Source organism: Rhinoderma darwinii, chromosome 1, assembly GCF_050947455.1.
Source record: "Rhinoderma darwinii isolate aRhiDar2 chromosome 1, aRhiDar2.hap1, whole genome shotgun sequence".
In the NCBI taxonomy this organism is placed as follows: Eukaryota; Metazoa; Chordata; class Amphibia; order Anura; family Rhinodermatidae; genus Rhinoderma; species Rhinoderma darwinii.
This window is the reverse complement of record NC_134687.1, coordinates 279,125,096-279,144,743: the sequence shown is the minus strand read 5'-3', so window position 1 is coordinate 279,144,743 and position 19,648 is coordinate 279,125,096. Positions and strand designations below refer to the sequence as shown.

Below are 19,648 nucleotides of genomic sequence, written 5' to 3'. Positions count from 1 at the left end.
AAATGAAGTTCAAATCACTTTGGGACGTTTTTGGAGCCGTTTTTCATTGACTTTATAGAAAAACAGCTTCAAAAACGGTCGTTAAAAAACACGAGCTTGATTAAAAAATGGCTGAAAATCAGGAGCGGTTTTCCCTTTGTTTAGTAAGCGTGTGAACATACCCTTAGCCTTTTGGCGTGTCCTATAACTTCTGCCAGCTGCAGAATCACACCCAATATGGCTGCCGGACACTGGTTAGCAATTTGAAGACACCTTTTCCTGGCTTGTGGGAGGGGGGGTGAGATTCCCTCCCACATTTACAGCAGCTGTCAGGTTGCTTTGCCTTATTCACCTTGCTGCAATTCTGGGAAGTGCTCCCCCCTTGTGGCCAACATAGGCAAACATGTCAAATTATTATTTAATTTTTAATACTTTCCACCATATGGAAAAAAAATAAAAATACAGTAAAAAATATAATAGAAATAAGTAACAACACTTAAAAAAAAAAAAAGGTTTAATTTGCGACACATTCCCTTTAAGCTGCTTTGCTTTATATAGTGCCTTTCCTGTTATATGGTGTTTTAATCTCTGCTAGAGATCTCTTTAGCAACCCTGGGCCCTTCACTTTACTTCTCCCTTAGGGGGGACAGCTTGATGCACACACCAGACTGTCACAGCCATACAATCAATACCTCTGCTGGGTTGCTCTGAATGGCCTGAGGGTGGAAAGCAGGGAGAAGGCATGTTCAGCAAGCTGTATGTGTGGCTTGACCCTCACCTGCGTTTCTGATGTCCAGTACTCTCCGGTCGCCCTTTAAAATTGAGGCCGCGGCTATGGCGGTGCAAGTAGGCCGCAGGCTGTAAGCTGCATCAAAGCGGTCCAAGGATACTCCAAAGTGCCTCCAGCTGTGGCGAACGGCCTCTGATGACAGTCAGGGCCGTTTTTGTAGAGGGTAGAGCGAGATGCACGGGCCGCTCCTGCGGCAGAGTTTGCAAATTGAGGCCCCGGCTTCAGTCCAAAAAGTAGGCCGCGAATCTAAATATTCACCCAGAGAGCCGATTTTAAGCTCTAAATGCTCAGTTGGTGCTGCTGGGTGAAGAAATGTCTGCAACACTGGGGAATCTGCTGTGTGAAGGGTTGGATGGTCCTGGATGTGTCGTGAGACTGAGGAGCTCACCCCAGATGCGTCTGTCCTGGTCCGTTGCTAGCCCGTTTTGGTCAAATTCAACTTGACCTTCACCTGCAGCATTGGCCCCCACAGATATTGATGTTGTGAATTTTACTCCCTTCACATTAGCCTGAGGGGAGTAAAGGAACTTATCCATTTTATCCGACAATCTGGATCACTCCTGCAGTGACTCACATGACCACCCCAGACATAGACATATTTAAATTATGTTTTATGGCCTTCATTTTCTTTTTGAGCCAGAACAGAGCCACCGAGGAGGTTGTGGTTGCTCTCCTCTGGCGTATGTGACAGCCACCAAGGTGAAGTATAGAGTACTGACTGGGTGTCAGCTATATGTTACAGCAGCAACGGGCAGAATAGAAGATCACTTCAATTACGCCCGTTTAACCACTTAGATGCCGCGGTCAATAGCGACCACGGCATCTAAGCCATTGAAATAAGGGGGCGGTCCCCTCTGACTACTTATCAGCCCTCCCGCATCACGATCGCGAGGTGCTGATGGTTGTTACGGCGGCCTGGGGGCCTAATGAACGCCCCCAGGTCTGCTAGCTGTGTACTCCTATGAAGCCCTGTCTCTGGCTATATTAGTATTGCAGTATATCAGGCAAGCGATCGCCGGTTCAAGTCCCCTAGGGGGACTTAAAAAATTCTTTATTTGAATGTACTTTGCTTTTTTTTTTTATATAATGTACAAAGAAAAAATATAAAAAGTAAAAAAAAACGTTTACAATTTTTTTCACTAAATACGGCCCTCATATGGCTAAGTCAACGGAAAAATAAAAAAAATTATGGCTTTTGGAAGGCAGGGAGGAAAAAACTAAAATGAAAATCCGAAAAAAATAGCTGCATCTCCAAGTGGTTGAATAAGACAAAAGACAGAAGGATCATCAGGACCAATCAAGTAATGGCTTGTACCTCCTGCTGACAAATATGTTTGTGTTTAGATCTCACTACCAAAGATGGTACCAGATCGGATTGTGTTTGCAGTAATGTAATGTTCAACACGTTCCCTAGAAGTTACACTTTTTCAGAACAATTCAGTGTCAAATAACAGACCTATCTTTTCCAGATATTAAATCTTTTACTCCAAACGTGTCAGATTAACTGGTTGCCGACACAGGACGAGAATGCTCGTACTGAGCGGCGAGTACTTGGCGCATTAGGACGAGCATTCTCGTCCTGTGTGACAGCCGTCTGTGCGCGCGATCGAGAGCGGGGCAACGGCTGTAATACACAGCCACGGCCCGCTCTGACAGCGGAGAGAAACATCTTCTCTCCGCCATTAACCCTTTGAATGACGCGATCAAAGCTGATCGCAGCGTTCTAGGAGAGGGGACTGCACTTTGATCGCGTCACAGAAGATAACTGTGACGAGTTCAAAGCCCATAACTTGTATGGCCAGACAGCCCAGGGTCCATTGAAGGACCCCAGGGCTGTCTGAACATATTTCATGTTGTTAGGGAATACTGAGGTATGTCCTAACAACTGCCTGTGTACTATCTGTACACAGGCTAATGTACTAGCATATAGATCTATGCCAGTACATTACAGTTACAAAATAAAGATCAAAATGATAAATCCCTTTATGGGATTAAAAAAAATATATAAAATGAATGTAAAAAAAAATAATGGTAAATATATAAAAAGTAAAAAAATACACAGAAACACAAATTTTTTTATAATAAACTTTTTAAAATATAAGTCCCAAAACATGAAATAATATAGACATATTTGGTATCGCCACGACCGTAACAACCTGTACAACAAATGTATAACATTATTTATGATGATCGGTGTATGGTGTAAAAAAAAAATAATAATAAAACTGCTGTTGAACGGCTTTTTTTCTGCATTTGCGCCAAAATAAAAATTTATAGAAATTAAACGATAATGTATTTGTACCAAAAAATGGTACCTACATAAAGTACAACTCGTCCCGCAAAAAACAAAGTCTCATACAACTACGTCTTACAAAAAATAAAAGAGTTATGAGCGTCGGGATGCCAAGAGGGAAATGTAAAAAAATTGTTCTGTCCTCAAGGCCAAAATTGGCCGTGTCCTTAAAGGGTTAAAAACCTTCCCATGCAAAGACATCTATATTTAATGGACCTTCTTGTGTCAGCAACTTTAACTAATGTCCTGATGCCTCGGCATTATAGCGGATTGAATTGTTGTTGCAGATTTTTCTAAGAAGGTACTGAACATACCTATTAGAGCTTGTCCACACGTAACGAAATTGATGCAGAAAACTTCTACCACAATTCAGAAGTAGCAGGATTTACACTGCGGGAAAACAGCACCATTTCCTGCATTTTTTACTGCAGAATATTGTGCGGATTTTGCCGCGTTTTTCTCAATGTGGGGAGACGGTGACATCTCCTCTGAAAAACGCAGCAATTCAGTCCACTTTCCGCAGCAGGTATTGACAACGGGACTGAAAAATACGCACTGAATTTCTGGCCGGAGATTTTACGCAGTGTGTGGATGAGATTTGTTAAATCTCACAAACTTTGTTGCTACTGTAGTCTGCTGCGTATTTCCGTCTGCAATTCCGGACGGAAAATACGCAGCAATTCCGTTACGTGTGGACAAGCCCCTAGCTCACACAAGGCATAATTACATTGTCTTTAAAGAGGCTCTGTCACCACATTATAAGTGCCCTATCTTCTACATAATGTGATAATGTAATGTAGATTACAGCAGTGTTTTTTATTTAGAAAAACGATCAATTTTGACAGAGTTATTACCTATTTTAGATTAATGGTAATGACTTTCTTAATGCCCAACTGGGCGTTTATTAGCTTTTGACCAAGTGGGCGTTGTGAAGAGAAGTGTATGACGCTGACCAATGAGCGTCATACACTTCTCTCCATTCATGTACTCAGCACATAGTGATCTTGCTAGATCATGATGCGCTGTCACTTACTCAGACATGAACGTTACTAAAGTGTCTTGACCATGAATAGACATCGCTTCCAGCCAGGACGCAATGTGTATTCACAATCCCGACACGTCGGTAACGTTTGTGTGGGACTTAATGACAGCAAGCGTGATCTCCCGAGATCAGGCTGTAAATGACAGCTTACATCCTGATCTCGCGAGATCACGCTTGCCGTCATTAAGTTCCACACAAACGTTACCGAAGTGTCGGGATTGTGAATAGACATTGCGTCCTGGCTGGAAGCGATGTCTAACGTTACTGAAGTGTCTTGACACTTCTCTCCACAACACCCACTTGGTCAAAAGCTAAAAAACGCCCAGTTGGGCATTAAGAAAGTCATTAGCATAAATCTAAAATATGTCATAACTCAAAATTTATCGTTTTTCTAAATAAAAACACTGCTGTAATCTACATTGCAGCCCCAATCACATTATGTAGATAGGCCACTTAAATGTGGTGACAGAGCATTTTTAAAGACTGACCATTCTTCTGAGGAAGCAACTAGCGTATTGCGAAACGTCGAGCTCTTTTATACTTTTAAAACACTTAAAGTGTAGCTAAACGTTTGACAAACTTCTGACATGTCATAGTGACATGTCAGAAGTTTGGACTGGTGGGGGTCCGAGCACTGAGACCCCCACCAATCGTGTGAGCGCTCAGCCGCTTCGTGTGTGTTCGGATTTTTCCGGAAATAAATGTATCGGCGTATGGACTCAATAGAAAGCTTATGAGTTCATACTCCGATACAAACAGAAATGAAGTGGCTGAGCGCTCAGACGAGCACGTCAGCTGTTTCGTTCTAGCTATTGGTGAGGGTCTTAGTGCTCGGACCCCCACCAATCCAAACTTCTGACATGTCACTATGAAAAGTCAGAAGTTTGTCAAACGTTTAGCTACACTTTAAGAAAAAAACAAACACAAAAAACAAAACAAAAAACAACTTTAAAACTATCTTGGAGAATTTTTATCTGGTAATCTATTTGAAGGTCTCCACCATACCTAGAGGAGAAGGTGCACCAGAGAGAAAAAACCCCTAAAAGAACAATGGAGGAATCAACTTTTTTTCCCCCCTTCCAGTTTCCCAATACATTCGATTATACATGAAATACTGACATTAAAAACTACAACTCATCCCGCAAAAAAACAAGCCCTCATATGGCCATGTAAATGGAAAAATAAGAAAAAGTAATGGCTCTTCGCTAGCAACAATTGAAAAATGAAAAAACAAAAATTGTGTCTCCAAGGGGTTAATGAGACTTAGGTGCCCTTCCTTGCTACAAATGGAGGGTATTCATTAGTTGACGGGAGCCAGATTATGTTAATAAGGCTTGTGAATGTTTTTTTTTTATACTCTATTTGAGCAAGATACTTGTGTAATTGTTTTTTTTCATTTTCGTTTTTTTCCTCCCCACCTTCCAAAAGCTATAACTTTTATTTTTCCGTCTACATAGCTGTATAAGGCCCCCTGCACACGACCGTAGTTTCCATCTGTAAGTACTGACACCCAATTATGGATCAAATTGCAGATACATTTATTTATATTGGTCACGGACAACTTTCAGTATATTTATGGATGTGTCCGTGCCGTAGAAATGATCCGCAAAATATAGAACATATCCTATTTTTGCCTGCAATTTTGGCACAGACTCCCCATGCTGCGCTATGGTCTCCGGCAATCCCGGCCAGACCTGTGACGGAGGCCAGTAACGGAGCCTCCTACGCAGATGTGAACAAAGCCTTACATGTCAGCCTTTAGTAAATATTTCTGATTATTATATGTTGAATGCTAAAGATCTGCAGAAAAAGTTCCCGCAACCAAGGTCAAGTAACTCAACAATATTTTAAAACACATTTATGAAACCCACAATCTTCTTCACAAGTGTACGTAAACCATTGTAAATAGTTTATAGTGATAATGAATGTTTCAGTTGCTATAGTAAAAGAAAAAACAAATAATGCAATGGCAAAATTCCCACATGACCTGCCTTTTCTACAGAGCAGTTCCCATAATTTCCTTACATAATTCCAGAAATTATCCAGAATAATAGCATAGTCTGGGTAAAAAAAAATGGTGCTAATGATTTATGTCAGAACAGGAATAAAAATGGTGCACGTGTTTGTGACTTGTACAACAGAGCTGGAAAAAACAAAACAAAAAGGGGTCTAAGTGTATTTAGGGGACTACAAGACCAATTTAGGCCTGTTCACATCAGCGTTGGGCTTCTGTTCATGGGTTCCGTTAGACCTTTCAGTCACGGGAACCTATGAACGGAAAGCCAAATGGAAACCATAGCTTCCGTTTGCATTATCATTAATTTCAATGGTAATGCTTCTGTTGCAAATGGTCTCCTTTGGTCTCTGTTCCTTAAACTTTCCGTTTTTTAAGGGAAACAATAGCATAGTCGACTGCGCTATTGATTCTGCCCAAAAAACGGAAACCTTACGGAACGGAGACAAACGGAAACCATTTGCAACGGAAGCATTACCATTGAAATTAATGATAATGCAAACGGAAGCTATGGTTTCCATTTGGCTTTCCATTCATAGGTTCCCGTGACTGAAAGGTCTAACGGAACCTATGAACAGAAGCCCAACGCTGATGTGAGCGACGCCTTACAAATATCCCCTGGTGTAGCATCCTGCTGGCTAAAAGTTGTTGTAGCAGCTTCAAATCCACAGGACAGGACACCAAACACTTTCAGAATTAAAAAAAGGATGAGCATTAGTGACATTTAATTAGGTTTTCCCTAGCAAAAATAACATGAGAAAAGTGGCTAGCTGTCAGAGACCGCTCTGTTAACCACCTATAATCCAAACGGAGAAACATAGCTATGAGAGAAAAACAAAACACAGCATTCATTAACCCCTTAATGACCAGGCCTGAAAAAAACTTTAACCCCTTTAGGACACAGCCTGTTTTGGCCTTGTGGACACAGATGATTTTTTCAAATCTGAAATGTGTCACTTTATGTGGTAATAACTCCGGAACGCTTTTACCTATCCAAGTGATTCAGAGATTATTTTCTCGTGACATATTGTACTTTATATTAGTGAAAAAATGTGGTCGATAAATTCAATATTTATTTGTGAAAAACGTCAAATTTTAGCAAACATTTTCAAAAATTACCATTTTTCTAAATTTAAATGTGTTTGCTTGTGAAACAGATAGTAATACCACACAAAATAGTTACTAGTTAACATCCCCCATATGTCTACTTTATGTTTGCATCATTTTTTTTCCACGTACTTTTCTTTTTCTAGGACGTTACGAGGCTTAGAACTTTAGCAGCAATTTCTCATATTTTCAAGAAAATTTCAATAGGCCATTTTTTCAGGGACCAGTTCAGTTCTGAAGTGGTTTTGAGGGCCTTATATATTAGAAAGTCCCCATAAATCACCCCGTTTTGAAAACTGCACCCCTCAAGGTATTCAAAACCACATTCAGAAAGTATTTTAACCCTTCAGGCGTTTCACAGGAATTAAGGCAAAGTAGAGGTGAAATTTACAAATTTCATTTTTTTTGCCGAAATTCATTTGTAATAAAAAAAGATCTGTAACACAGAAGGTTTTACCCAAGAAATGCAACCCAATATTTATTGCCCAGATTCTGCAGATTTTAGAAATATCCCACATGTGGCCCTAGTATGCTTATGGACTGAAGCACCGGCCTCAGAAGCAAAGGAGCACCTAGTGGATTTTGGGGCCTCCTTTTTTTAGGAATATATTTTAGGCACCATGTCAGGTTTGAGGAGGTCTTGTGGTACCTAAACAGTCGAAACCCCCCAAAAGTGACCCCATTTTGGAAACTACACCCCTCAAGGCATTTTTCTAGGAGTATAGTTAGCATTTTGACCCCACAGTTTTTTTGCAGAATTTAGTGGAATTAGTCTGTGAAGATGAAAATCACCTATTTTTCTGTGGAAACATACAGAATTTTTTCATTTTTCCAAGGAATAAAGGAGAAAAAGCACCCCAACATTTGTAAAGCAATTTCTCCCGATTAAGGCAATACCCCATATGTGGTCGTAAACTGATGTTTGGACCCACAGCGGGGCTCAGGAGGGAAGGAGCTCCTTTTGGATTTTGGAGCGCAAATTTTGCTGGATTGGTTTTCAGTGCCGTGTCGAGTTTGCAACGCCCCGGAGGGACCAAAACAGTGGAAACCCCTCAAAAGTGACCTTATTTTGGAAATTACACCCCTCAAGGAATAGTGAGCATTTTGACCCCACAGGATCTTTTTTACAGCGAAGGTGACCAAAAAACAACGATTTTGGCGCTTTAAATTCTTTATTTCTTACAGCGTTCACCGTGCGCAATAAATGACGTTTTACTTTATTCTGCGGGTCGGTACGATTACGCCGATACCATATGTGTATAGTTTTTTCTTACGTTTTGCAGTGTTTGCACAATAAAATTACGTTTCTATAAAATAATATAATTTCTGAGACACGCTATTCTGAGGCGTAACTTTTTTATTTTTCGTCAAAAAAGCTGTGGGAGGTCTTGTTTTTTGCGGGACGGTTTGTAGTTTTTATTGGTACTATTTTGGGGTAAATGCGACTTTTTGATCATTTTTTATTCTATATCTTGGGAGGGGTGGTGACCAAAAAATAGCGATGCTGACATAGTTTTCCGTTTATTTTGTTTGCGGCGTTCACCGTGCGGAAAAATTAACATTATAGTTTCATAGTTTGGGTCGTTACGAACACGGTGATACCAAATATGTGTACTTTTTTTTTTTTAACGGTTTCATTTTTAACCTATAATAAATGACTTATTATAGGAAAACAAAAAAACTTATTTGTACACTTTTATAAAACATTTTTATTAACTTGTTTTTACTTTTTACACTTTCTTTTTTTACCTGCAGCTTTGATCGCTGCTAGAATACATTACACTACCTAGGTAGTGTAATGTATTCCAACTGTCAGTGTGACGTCACAGTCACTCTGACAGTTGGTCTACGAGGATCAGCAGAGGCTGATCCTCATAGGCTGACATACATGGCAGACCCGGGGGCCGTTGTCTGGCCCCCGGGTGCCATCACAAGCATCAGAAGCCCCCACGATTGCATGGGGGCTGCTGATGCGCTACAAACCCGCTACATGCGGAGATTGCAATCGAGCCACGCATGTAATGGGCTAATTGCCGAAATCAGCGGCGATGAGCCGCTGATCAGCAATACTGGAGTGACAGCTGATCTCCAAGTTCCCGATGCACACCTTGTCGCCGACAGTGTGAATCGGGAACAACACAGCCGGAGGTTGGTCCTGATGGGCTTCCGTCCATGGCAGACACGGAAGCCATTGTTTGGCTTCCGTTTGCCATACTATCGGCAAACCCCACAATTTCGGACCGGGGTCTGCCGATATGTTAGAAACCCCCCAAATTCAGCGATTGCAACCGATCGCCGAATTTAAGGGGTTAATTCGCCAAAATCAGCGGCAAAGGACCGCTGGTCGGCAAGAGTGGAGTGTCAGCTGTCGGCGAAAGCTGAACTCCCGGTTCCCGGTGCACACTGTCGCCGACAGTGTGCACCGGGAAAAACTCAGTAACTGTACATCCTCGTGCGGGAAGTAACCTCCCGCAACGACGTACAGTTACTTCCTCGTGCGGGTAGGGGTTAAGCCCTTAATGACCAGGCCTGGGAAGGCCTAAATGACCAAAGTTTTTTGTTTTTGACTCTCTGCCTTTCAGCAGCCATAACTTTTCTATTTTTTTTCCATTGATGCGGCTGTATTAGGCGGTTTTAATTTTTTTTTCCTGCGCAATTTAGGGGTTACAAAATTTTTACTGTAAGTTATGTCATTTCTTTTTGTTAAATATAGGAAAAAGCTATTTTCAGCATTGTTTTTTTGTGTTTATTTCTTAACCCTTTATGTTGCATGCAAAAAAAAAATTTATGGGCAATAAAATATATTTTATGCTAAATAATGCAATTTTTTTATTTTTGTTTTTCTTCCATAAAGGGATAACTTTTTAACAAATATATTTTGTACCTATTCTGTATTAGCATACTCCTGTATACTAATGCATTATACTATGACACAAGCTGCTAGTGTGCCCTAACAGCAGGCAAACCCTGGGGTCCTTTTCAGGTTCCCAGGGCTGACTGTAGAGGGTTCCCCCAGTGATGCGATCGATGAGGGGAGTCCCCTTTGATCATGCTGCAGTCACGGAGCACGGCGATCAAAGGGCTAAACAGCTGGGGTCGGACTTTCCCCCAATCCCAGCTTTATTCAGGAGGCTTCTCTAAGTAAAGGAGATGTAACAGCTCCTCCTTAGAGAATGAGAGCTCACTAGAGACTAAGCACCTGTACCACCCGCCTTCAAAAGATGACGGGCGTTAAGGGGTTAAACTAAATAACAAGCTCACAAATGCAGTTTAACTCAGTCTTTAAGCATGGAAAATTACATTCTGTCTAAACCCCGCTATGGCTGGATTTGCAGCATAAAGACGGTTGAGAATTAATTGCCAAAGCGAGAAAATAAACAAGCCAGTTTCTTCCGGATGGCTCTTGCTAGGAGAAAGAATTTTAGCTGTGTGAAGAGGAATATGCAGGCTGCAGAGACAGAATATATAAGGACAGTTAGACAAAATTATTGTTCATTAAGTGGCAAAAACCACACGTGTGAATATAGCCTTAGGCCCCATGCACACGATTGTGCCAGTCGGTCCGTGATTATGGCCACAGCTGGCTACAGACAGCCGCCCGCCTTTGCAGGCCGTGCTACCATAGAAGGCCCCATAATTACGGACCCATTCCCTTCTATTGCCCAAGGAAACCTTCCCGTACATTTACGGGAAGGTGTCCGTGCCGTAGAGAGGCTTCGCAAAAGATAGGACATGTCCCATGTCTTGCTTTTTACGGACCGTGCTCCCATATTCTATATATGGGAGCACAGCCCGCAAATGTGGACAGCTGTCTGTGCCCGCAATTATGGACCGTGATTACGGGCACGCTCGTGTGCATGGGGCCTAAAGTATGGGAGGATGGTCCGTAAAAAGAAAAAGATAGGACAAGTCCTATCTTTTGCAGAGGCTTTCCTACGGCCCAGACACCTTCCCGCACATACATGGGACGGTGTACCTGGTCAATAGAAACAAATGGGTCTGTAATTGCAGACCGTAATTACGGACGAAATCTACGGTCGTGTGCATGGGGCTTTAGAGGTGAACTCACGGCGATTAAAAGGGTTCTCCAGCCAGTAAAAATTGATGGCCTATCTTCAGGATAGGCCATCAATAGCTGATAGGTGGGGGTCTGACTCCCGGGACCCCTGCCGATCAGCTGTTTTGAGGGGGGTGCGAGCACTGCTTCCCCTTCATTTCTACTTGTAGCGACAATTCAGAGGTATTGGAGTCTTCTTCTCCCATTCACTTCAATGGGAGAAGGCTGTATTTCAGTCCCCCTCTTCATAATATTCAGAGATTCTCTAGTGACTGGTATAGTGCCAATGGACTGGAACAGGGCAAATGTGGTGCCTATTTTCAAAAAGGGCTCTAGGTCTTCCCTGGGTAATTATAGACCAGGAAGCTTAAAGAGGCTCTGTCACCAGATTTTGCAACCCCTATCTCCTATTGCAGCAGATCGGCGCTGCAATGGAGATATGAGTAACGTTTTGTTTTTTTTTAAAAACGAGCATTTTTGGCCAAGTTATGACCATTTTTATATTTATGTAAATGAGGCTTTCTAAAGTACAACTGGGCGTGTTTACAGTTAAAGTACAACTGGACGTGTATTATGTGTTTTACATCTGGGCGTGTTTACTTCTTTTACTAGCTGGGCGTTGAGAAGAGAAGTATCATCCACTTCTCTCCACAACGCCCAGCTTCTGGCAGTGCACAGACACAGCGTGTTCTCGAGAGATCACGCAGTGACGTCACTCACTTCCTGCCCCAGGTCCTGCATCGTGTCGGCCACATCGGCACCAGAGGCTACAGTTGATTCTGCAGCAGCATCAGCGTTTGCAGGTAAGTAGCTACATCGACTTACCTGCAAACGCCGATGCTGCTGCACAATCAACTGTAGCCTCTGGTGCCGATGTGTCCTCGCTCGTCCGACACGATGCAGGACTTGGGGCAGGAAGTGACGTCACAGCGTGATCTCTCGAGAACACGCTGTGTGTCTGGACTGCCAGAAGCTGGGCGTTGTGTAGAGAAGTGGATGATACTTCTCGTCAGAACGCCCAGCTAGTAAAAGAAGTAAACACACCCAGATGTAACACACATAATACACGCCCAGTTGTACTTTAACTGTAAACACGCCCAGTTGGACTTTAGCAAGCCTCATTTACATAAATATAATAATGGTCATAACTTGGCCAAAAATGCTCGTTTAAAAAAAAATAAAAAAATTTTTTACTCTTATCTCCATTGCAGCGCCGATCTGCTGCACTAGGAGATAGGGGTTGCAAAATCTGGTGAGAGAGCCTCTTTAACATCCATCGTGGGGAAAATGTTTGAGGGACTATATACAGGATGTGACAAAAAATAGTATTATAAGTGACAGCCAGCACGGTTCTTTACTAAGAACAGAAGTTGTCAACCTAACCTGATCTGTTTTTATGAAGAGGTGAGCAGAAGCCTAGACAGAGGGGCCGCTGTAGATATAGTGTTTTTGGACTTTGCGAAGGCATTTGACACTGTCCCTCATAGACGTCTAATGGGTAAATTAAAGACTATAGGTTTAGAAAGTATAGTTTGTAATTGGATTGAGAATTGGCTCAAGGACCGTATCCAGAGAGTTGTGGTCTATGATTCCTACTCTGAATGGTCCCCAGTTATAAGTGGTGTACCCCAGGGTTCAGTGCTGGGACCACTATTATTCAACTTATTTATTAATGATATAGAGGACGGGATTAATAGCACTATTTCTATTTTTGCAGATGACACCAAGCTATGTAATATAGTTCAGTTTATGGAAGATGTTCATGAATTGCAAGCGGATTTAAACACACTAAGGCCTGATGCACACGACCGTGTTCGGTCCGTGATATACGGTCCGCATGTCGGCCGCATGTCCCGGACCGTACAAAGTACAGGGAGCCGGGCTCCTAGCATCATACTTATCTATGACGCTAGGTGTCACTGCCTATCCACGTAACTACTGTCACACACTAAAACATGATTACAGTACGGGACAGTAGTTCCGCGGACAGGCAGTGACCCCTATCGTCATAGATAAGTGTGATGCTAGGAGCCCGACTCCCTGCACTGTGTTCGGTCCGGGACATGCGGCCGACATGCGGACCGTATATCACGGACCGAACACGGTCGTGTGCATCAGGCCTTAGTGTTTTGGCGTCCACTTGGCAATTGAAGTTTAACCCCTTAATGACTAGCCTATTTTAGACCTTAATGACCAAGCCATTTTTTACGCAATTTCGCTACACTTTTTTGCATCCTAAATCTACGCCGTTTACCGTGTAGTATAAATAACACAATAATTTTATTCAGCGGGTTGTTACGATTGCAACAATACCAAATTTGTATAGTTTTTGTATGTTTTACTACTTTTACACAGTGAAAACACTTTTTCTTCAAAATTATTTGTTTTTGTGTTTCCATAATTGAGGAGCTATAACTTATTTTATCTTTTTGCCGATGCAATTATATGAGAGCTTTTTTTTTGCGGGACGACTTGTCGTTTTTATTGGTATCATTTTGGAGTAGATGCGACTTTTTGATCACTTATCACATATTTTTTTTAAGGCTGTATTCAAAGAAAACAGCAATTTTTTTTGTTTTTTTTTTTTGTTTTTTTTTACGACGTTCACCGTGCCGGTTAAATGATGTAATAAGTTTATAGTTGGGGTTGTTACGGACGCGGCGATACCAAAATGTGTGTAACTTTTTTACTTTATTCTGTTTTTTAATAATAAAGCAGTTTGTAAGGGGGAAAAATGGGTTTTCATTTTTTTTTTCACTGTTTATTAAACTTTTTTTTTTACTAGTCCCACTAGGGGACTTCACTATGCGATTATCCGATCGCATTTATAATACACTACACTGCAATACTTCTGTATTGCAGTGTATTATGCCTGTCCGTGTAAAACTGACAGGCATCTGCTAGGTCATGCCTTTACTAGAGGCAGACCTGGGGGCCTTTATTAGGCCCCCGACTGCCATCGGAGACACAGACACTCGGCGGGATGAGAGGGAGCTCCCTTCAACTAAAAACACTATGGGGTGGTCACTAACGGGTTAAAGAGGCTCTGTCACCAGATTATAAGTGCCCTACCTCCTACATAATCTGATCGGCGCTGTAATGTAGATAACAGTGGTTTTTATTTTGAAAAACGATAATTTTTGAGCAAGTTATGAGCAATTTTAGATTTATTAGTTTCTTAATAGACAACTGGGCGTGTTTTTACTTTTTACCAACTGGGTGTTGTACAGAGGAGTGTATGACGCTGACCAATCATTGACCAATCAGCGTCATACACTCCTCTGTATAACGCCCAGTTGGTCAAAAGTAAAAACACGCCCAGCTGGTCATTAAGAAACTAATTAGCATAAATCTAAAATTGTTCATAACTTGCTCAATGATAGTTTTTCAAAATAAAAACCACTGCTGTTATCTACATTACAGCGCCAATCCGTTTATGTAGGAGATAGGGCACTTATAATCTAGTGACAGAGCCTCTTTAATGTAGATAAATGTAAAGTTATGCATCTGGGTACGAACAACCTGCATGCATCATATGTCCTAGGGGGAGCTACACTGGGGGAGTCAATAGTTGAGAAGAATCTGGATGTACTTGTAAATCATAAACTAAATAACAGCATGCAATGTCAATCAGCTGCTTCTAAGGCCAGCAGGATATTGTCGTGTATTAAAAGAGGCATGGACTCGCGGGACAGGGATGTAATATTACCACTTTACAAAGCATTAGTGAGGCCTCATCTAGAATATGCAGTTCAGTTCTGGGCTCCAGTTCATAGAAAGGATGCCCTGGAGTTGGAAAAAATAGAAAGAAGAGCAACGAAGCTAATAAGGGGCATGGAGAATCTAAGTTATGAGGAAAGATTAAAAGAATTAAACCTATTTATTTTTGCGTCGACATAGCTGTATAAGGTCTTGTTTTTTGCGGGACAAGTTGTAATTTTTAATAGCACCATTTTGGGGTACATAGAATTTATTGATGAACTTTTATTAACTTTTTTGGGGGGGGGGGGGGGGAACTAGAAAAAAACCAGCAATTTCGCCACACTTTATCGTCCTAAATTTACACCGTTTACCGTGTGGTATAAATAACACAATAACTTTATTCAGTGGGTTGTTGCGATTGCAAAGATACCAAATTTGTATAGTTTTTGTATATTTTACTACTTTTACACAGTAAAAACACTTTTTTTTCAAAATTATATGTTTTTGTGTCTCCATAATTGAAGAGCCGTAACGTTTTTATTTTTTCACCGATTCAATTGTAGGAGGGCTTTTTTTTGCGGGACAACTTGCAGTTTTTATTGGTACCATTTTGGAGTAGATGCGACTTTTTGATCACTTTTTATAAATTCTTTTTTAAAGGACGAGTGTCGCGGAAATTTTTTTTTTATATCAATTTGCATTTAGTGTTTTATTTAAAAAAAAATTATTTATTTGTGTGTTTGTGTTTTACTTTTTTTATTTTTGCACTATTTCTTGTCTATGGGGGCTGCCATTTTTTTTCCATCTCAGTATGTGTCGATTAACGACACATACAGACATGGAATACGGCACATACAGCCCCATAGTGAATCCGAACGGGGCCCGTTCCATCCACTATGCTGTACGCCGTCTGTGTGAGAACGGCGCATGCGCCGCTCCCACACAGTCCAAATTGAAGGTCTTCGGCCGAGCGACGTCCGGCGCCATTTTCTTGTGGACCGCAAGCCGCGGCCGGACAGTAAGATTACTACTTCCGGTCGAGGCTTCCGGACTTGTGCACTTGGAGCGGCGGGAGCAGACGGACCGGAGGGAGCGGCGGCGGCAGGAGCAGGTAAGTTAGGTCTGTGTAGGTCTGTGTATGTACGTGTTTTACTGTGTGTTTACTACTGTATGTTAATCTACTACACTATGTGACACGCTGTGTGTCTGTGCACTGCCAGAAGCTGGGTGGTAACGAAGAGAAGTGGATGATGCTGATTTGTCAGCATCATACACTTCTATTCACAACGCCCAGCTAGTAAAACAAGTAAAAACGCCGAGATGTACACACAATACACGCCCACTTGTACATAACTTTAAACACGCCCAGTTGTACATAAGAAAGGCTCATTTGCATAAATATAAAAATGGTCATAACTTGGCCAAAAATGCTCGTTTAAAAAAAAAACAAAACGTTACTGTTATCTACATTGCAGCGCCGATCTGCTGCAATAGGAGATAGGGGTTTGAAAATCTGGTGACAGAGCCTCTTTAAGGCTGGATTCAAAGAAAACAGCAATTTTTGCATCGTTTTTTTATTTTATTTTTTACGACGTTCACTGTGCGGGTTAAATGATGTAATACGTTTATAGTTGGAGTCGTTACGGACGCGGCGATACCAAAATATGTGTAACTTTTTTACTTTATTTTATTTGTTAATAATAAAGCAGTTTGTAAGGGGAAAAGTGGGTTTTCATTTTTTTTTTCACTTTTTATTAAACTTTCTTTTTAACTAGTCCCACTAGGGGACATCACTATGCGATTCTCCTATCGCGCTATTATAATACACTGCAATACTTTTGTATTGCAGTGTATTACTGCCTGTCCGTGTAAAACAGACAGGCATCAGCTAGGTCATGCCAGAGGCATGATCTAGCAGGCATTCATTACAGGCAGACCTGGGGGCCTTTATTAGACCCCCGGCTGCCATCGGAGACACAGACAATCGGCGATCTTATAGCCGGGTGTCAGTGGGATGAGAGGGAGCTCCCTCCCTCTCTCCAAAACCACTCAGTTGCGGTGCACGCTATTTAGCACCACATCTGAAGGGTTAAACGGGTGAGATCGATACTAATATCGATCACACACGTTCGAGTAGGGATGCCCCCAGCCCTCAGCTACCTCTGGCAGCTGAGAGCAGGGAGATTTGACAGCTCCCTGCTCTGTTTACTTATTCCGATGCAGCGACATAAAAAGTCTATTGCATCGGAATAAGGCCCGTTAGTGACCGACATAAAAACACTATGGAGCGGTCACTAACTGGTTAATATTACTTTATGTTTTTACTTTATTTTTAAACTTTAATATACTGGCATATATCAGATATACGCCAGTACATTAGCCTGTGTATGTATAGTACACAGGCAGTTGTTAAGACATACCTAAGTATGCCCTAACAACAGGAAATATGGTAAGACAGCTCTGGGGTCCTTCAATAGACCCTAGGCTGTCTGCCCATATATGGTATGGCCCTCGATCGCGTCACAGGAATTCCCTGTGATGCGATCCAGGGGCATCCCGCCTTCTCAGTTTCCACTGAATGCTGCAGTCAGCTATGATCGCAGCATTCAGGAGAATAGCGGCGGCGATGAGGTTTCTCTGATCCCCGCCGTTATAGAGCGGGGCTGCGGCTGTGTAATACAGCCATTTCCCCGCTCCTGACATTAGGTGCGCGCGCGGTCAGTATGATGTAATGCGGCCGGCGCTGCACTAATGAGCGCTGGCGCAGGCACCGAAGACAGAACACAGGGGTGTTTTGCAGTGCGGCCGCCATGTTCTGTCTTCAGTGCCGCAGCTCATTAGTGCAGCGCTGGCCGCATCGCATCATCCTGACGGCACGCACATGTCAAGACTCAGGAGCGGGGCAATAGCTGAATTACACATGTATTACACAGCCGCAGCCCCGCTCTCATACATTCATGTGTTACTATACTTAGCTGTGCGGCCGCACAGCTTAGTATCGAAATACATGAAACAACGGTATCGAACCGTTTGGGGATGCAGAGTATCGAAAAAGTATCGAAGTTTCGATGCATTGTGCCATCCCTACTAAGGGGGACATGATTAACTTATATAAATATATGAATGGCACATACAAAAAATATGGTGAAATCCTGTTCCATGTAAAACCCCCTCAAAAAACAAGGGGGCACTCCCTCCGTCTGGAGAAAAAAAGGTTCAACCTGCAGAGGCGACAAGCCTTCTTTACTGTGAGAACTGTGAATTTATGGAATAGCCTACCGCAGGAGCTGGTCACAGCAGGGACAGTAGATGGCTTTAAAAAAGGGTTAGATCATTTCCTAGAACAAAATAGTATTAGCTCCTATGTGTAAAAATTTTTACCTTCCCTTTCCCATCCCTTGGTTGAACTTGGACATGTGTCTTTTTTCAACCGTAGTAACTATGTAACCTTATGCAGGCTTAATTTTTGAGAGGACGTGTTGCAGTTTTTCATGGCACCATTTACTGTACCATATAATATACTAGGAAATGCCTCTCCGTGGAACTACTGTCCCGTACTGAAAACATGATTCCAGTACGGGACAGTTGTCCGGCAGCGAGGCAGGGACTCCTAGCGTCGTACATAACTATGATGCTAGGAGCGCGGCTCCCTGCAGTGTGTTCGGTCCGGGACTTGCGGCCGAAATACGTTCCGTCCTTTACGGACCGAACATGCTCGTGTGAATCCAGCCTAAGACAGAAGCTGATCGCCGGTGGTGACAAAAGCCAGTGCGGTGATCAACTCCTTTAAACGACACATGCAACAGTTTTTCAAGGAGTTTGACCATCAGGGACATTTATGGCATATCCACAAGATATGCCATAAATGTCAGATAGGTGCGGGTCCCACCTCTGGGACCCACACCTATCTCTAGAACAGGGCCCCCTAAACACAGTTCTACCTTTCTTGGTTCCCGCTGGCTCCCGTGCCACTTTCTGATTACATGGTCGGAAATTCGTGAAAACAGCGTAGCTCGCCGAGCTACGCTGTTTCTGTAAGGGTATGTTCACACACTTAACCAAAAACGTCTGAAAATACGGAGCTGTTTTTTTAAGTCACTCGCGTTTTTCACGGCCGTTTTTGGAGCGGTTTTCAATTATAAACGGCTCCAAAAACGTCCCTGCACTTTTTTTTTCGCGTGGAGCAACATTTCTGAGCGCTGGGCTGTACAATTGCCATGGCAACTGTATGGCGCCCAGAGAGTATTGTACACAGGTCTACAGGACCCGTACACGACACTCTCCAGGCAGTGTACCGTTACAATTATACCGCCCAGCATGTAGAAGCGTCTCTCCACACCCAATAACAAAGCAGGTTGCAGATCACAAATAAAGGTGCACTTTAAATGTCTTCTATGTATATTCATCCAAGGAAACACATCAGAAGAGGTAGTACTTGCCGTCAGATAGACACCACAGCAGATCTGGGTGTGATCTTATGTGAACTTGTGAGAAATCGTTTGAATAGTACAGTGTCCTGAGCTCCCTTTATATGTCTAACAAGAGTATCTGTTTGCTTTGGCCCTCTGGCTACACAATGTGACTATCCCTGGTAGAAGAAAGACGTTTCTATCTCAGATGTAATCAAATCAATCTGTGTTAAGACGTCAAGACCTGACATGCGT

General features: G+C 42.4%; 1 protein-coding gene across 7 annotated transcripts in view; it reads right to left on the bottom strand.

Moving 5' to 3' along the window:
• Window positions 1-19,648, bottom strand: part of JSRP1 (junctional sarcoplasmic reticulum protein 1) — a 140,255-nt gene that overhangs the window by 116,742 nt on the left and 3,865 nt on the right. The window contains exon 1 of one of the 7 annotated variants that reach the window (XM_075864378.1): window positions 758-776. The exons of the other annotated variants lie outside the window; for them this stretch is intronic. The gene's annotated coding sequence lies outside the window, so the exon portion shown is untranslated. Of the gene's footprint in view, window positions 1-757; window positions 777-19,648 lie in introns of those variants that run through there. 7 annotated transcript variants of the gene reach the window in all.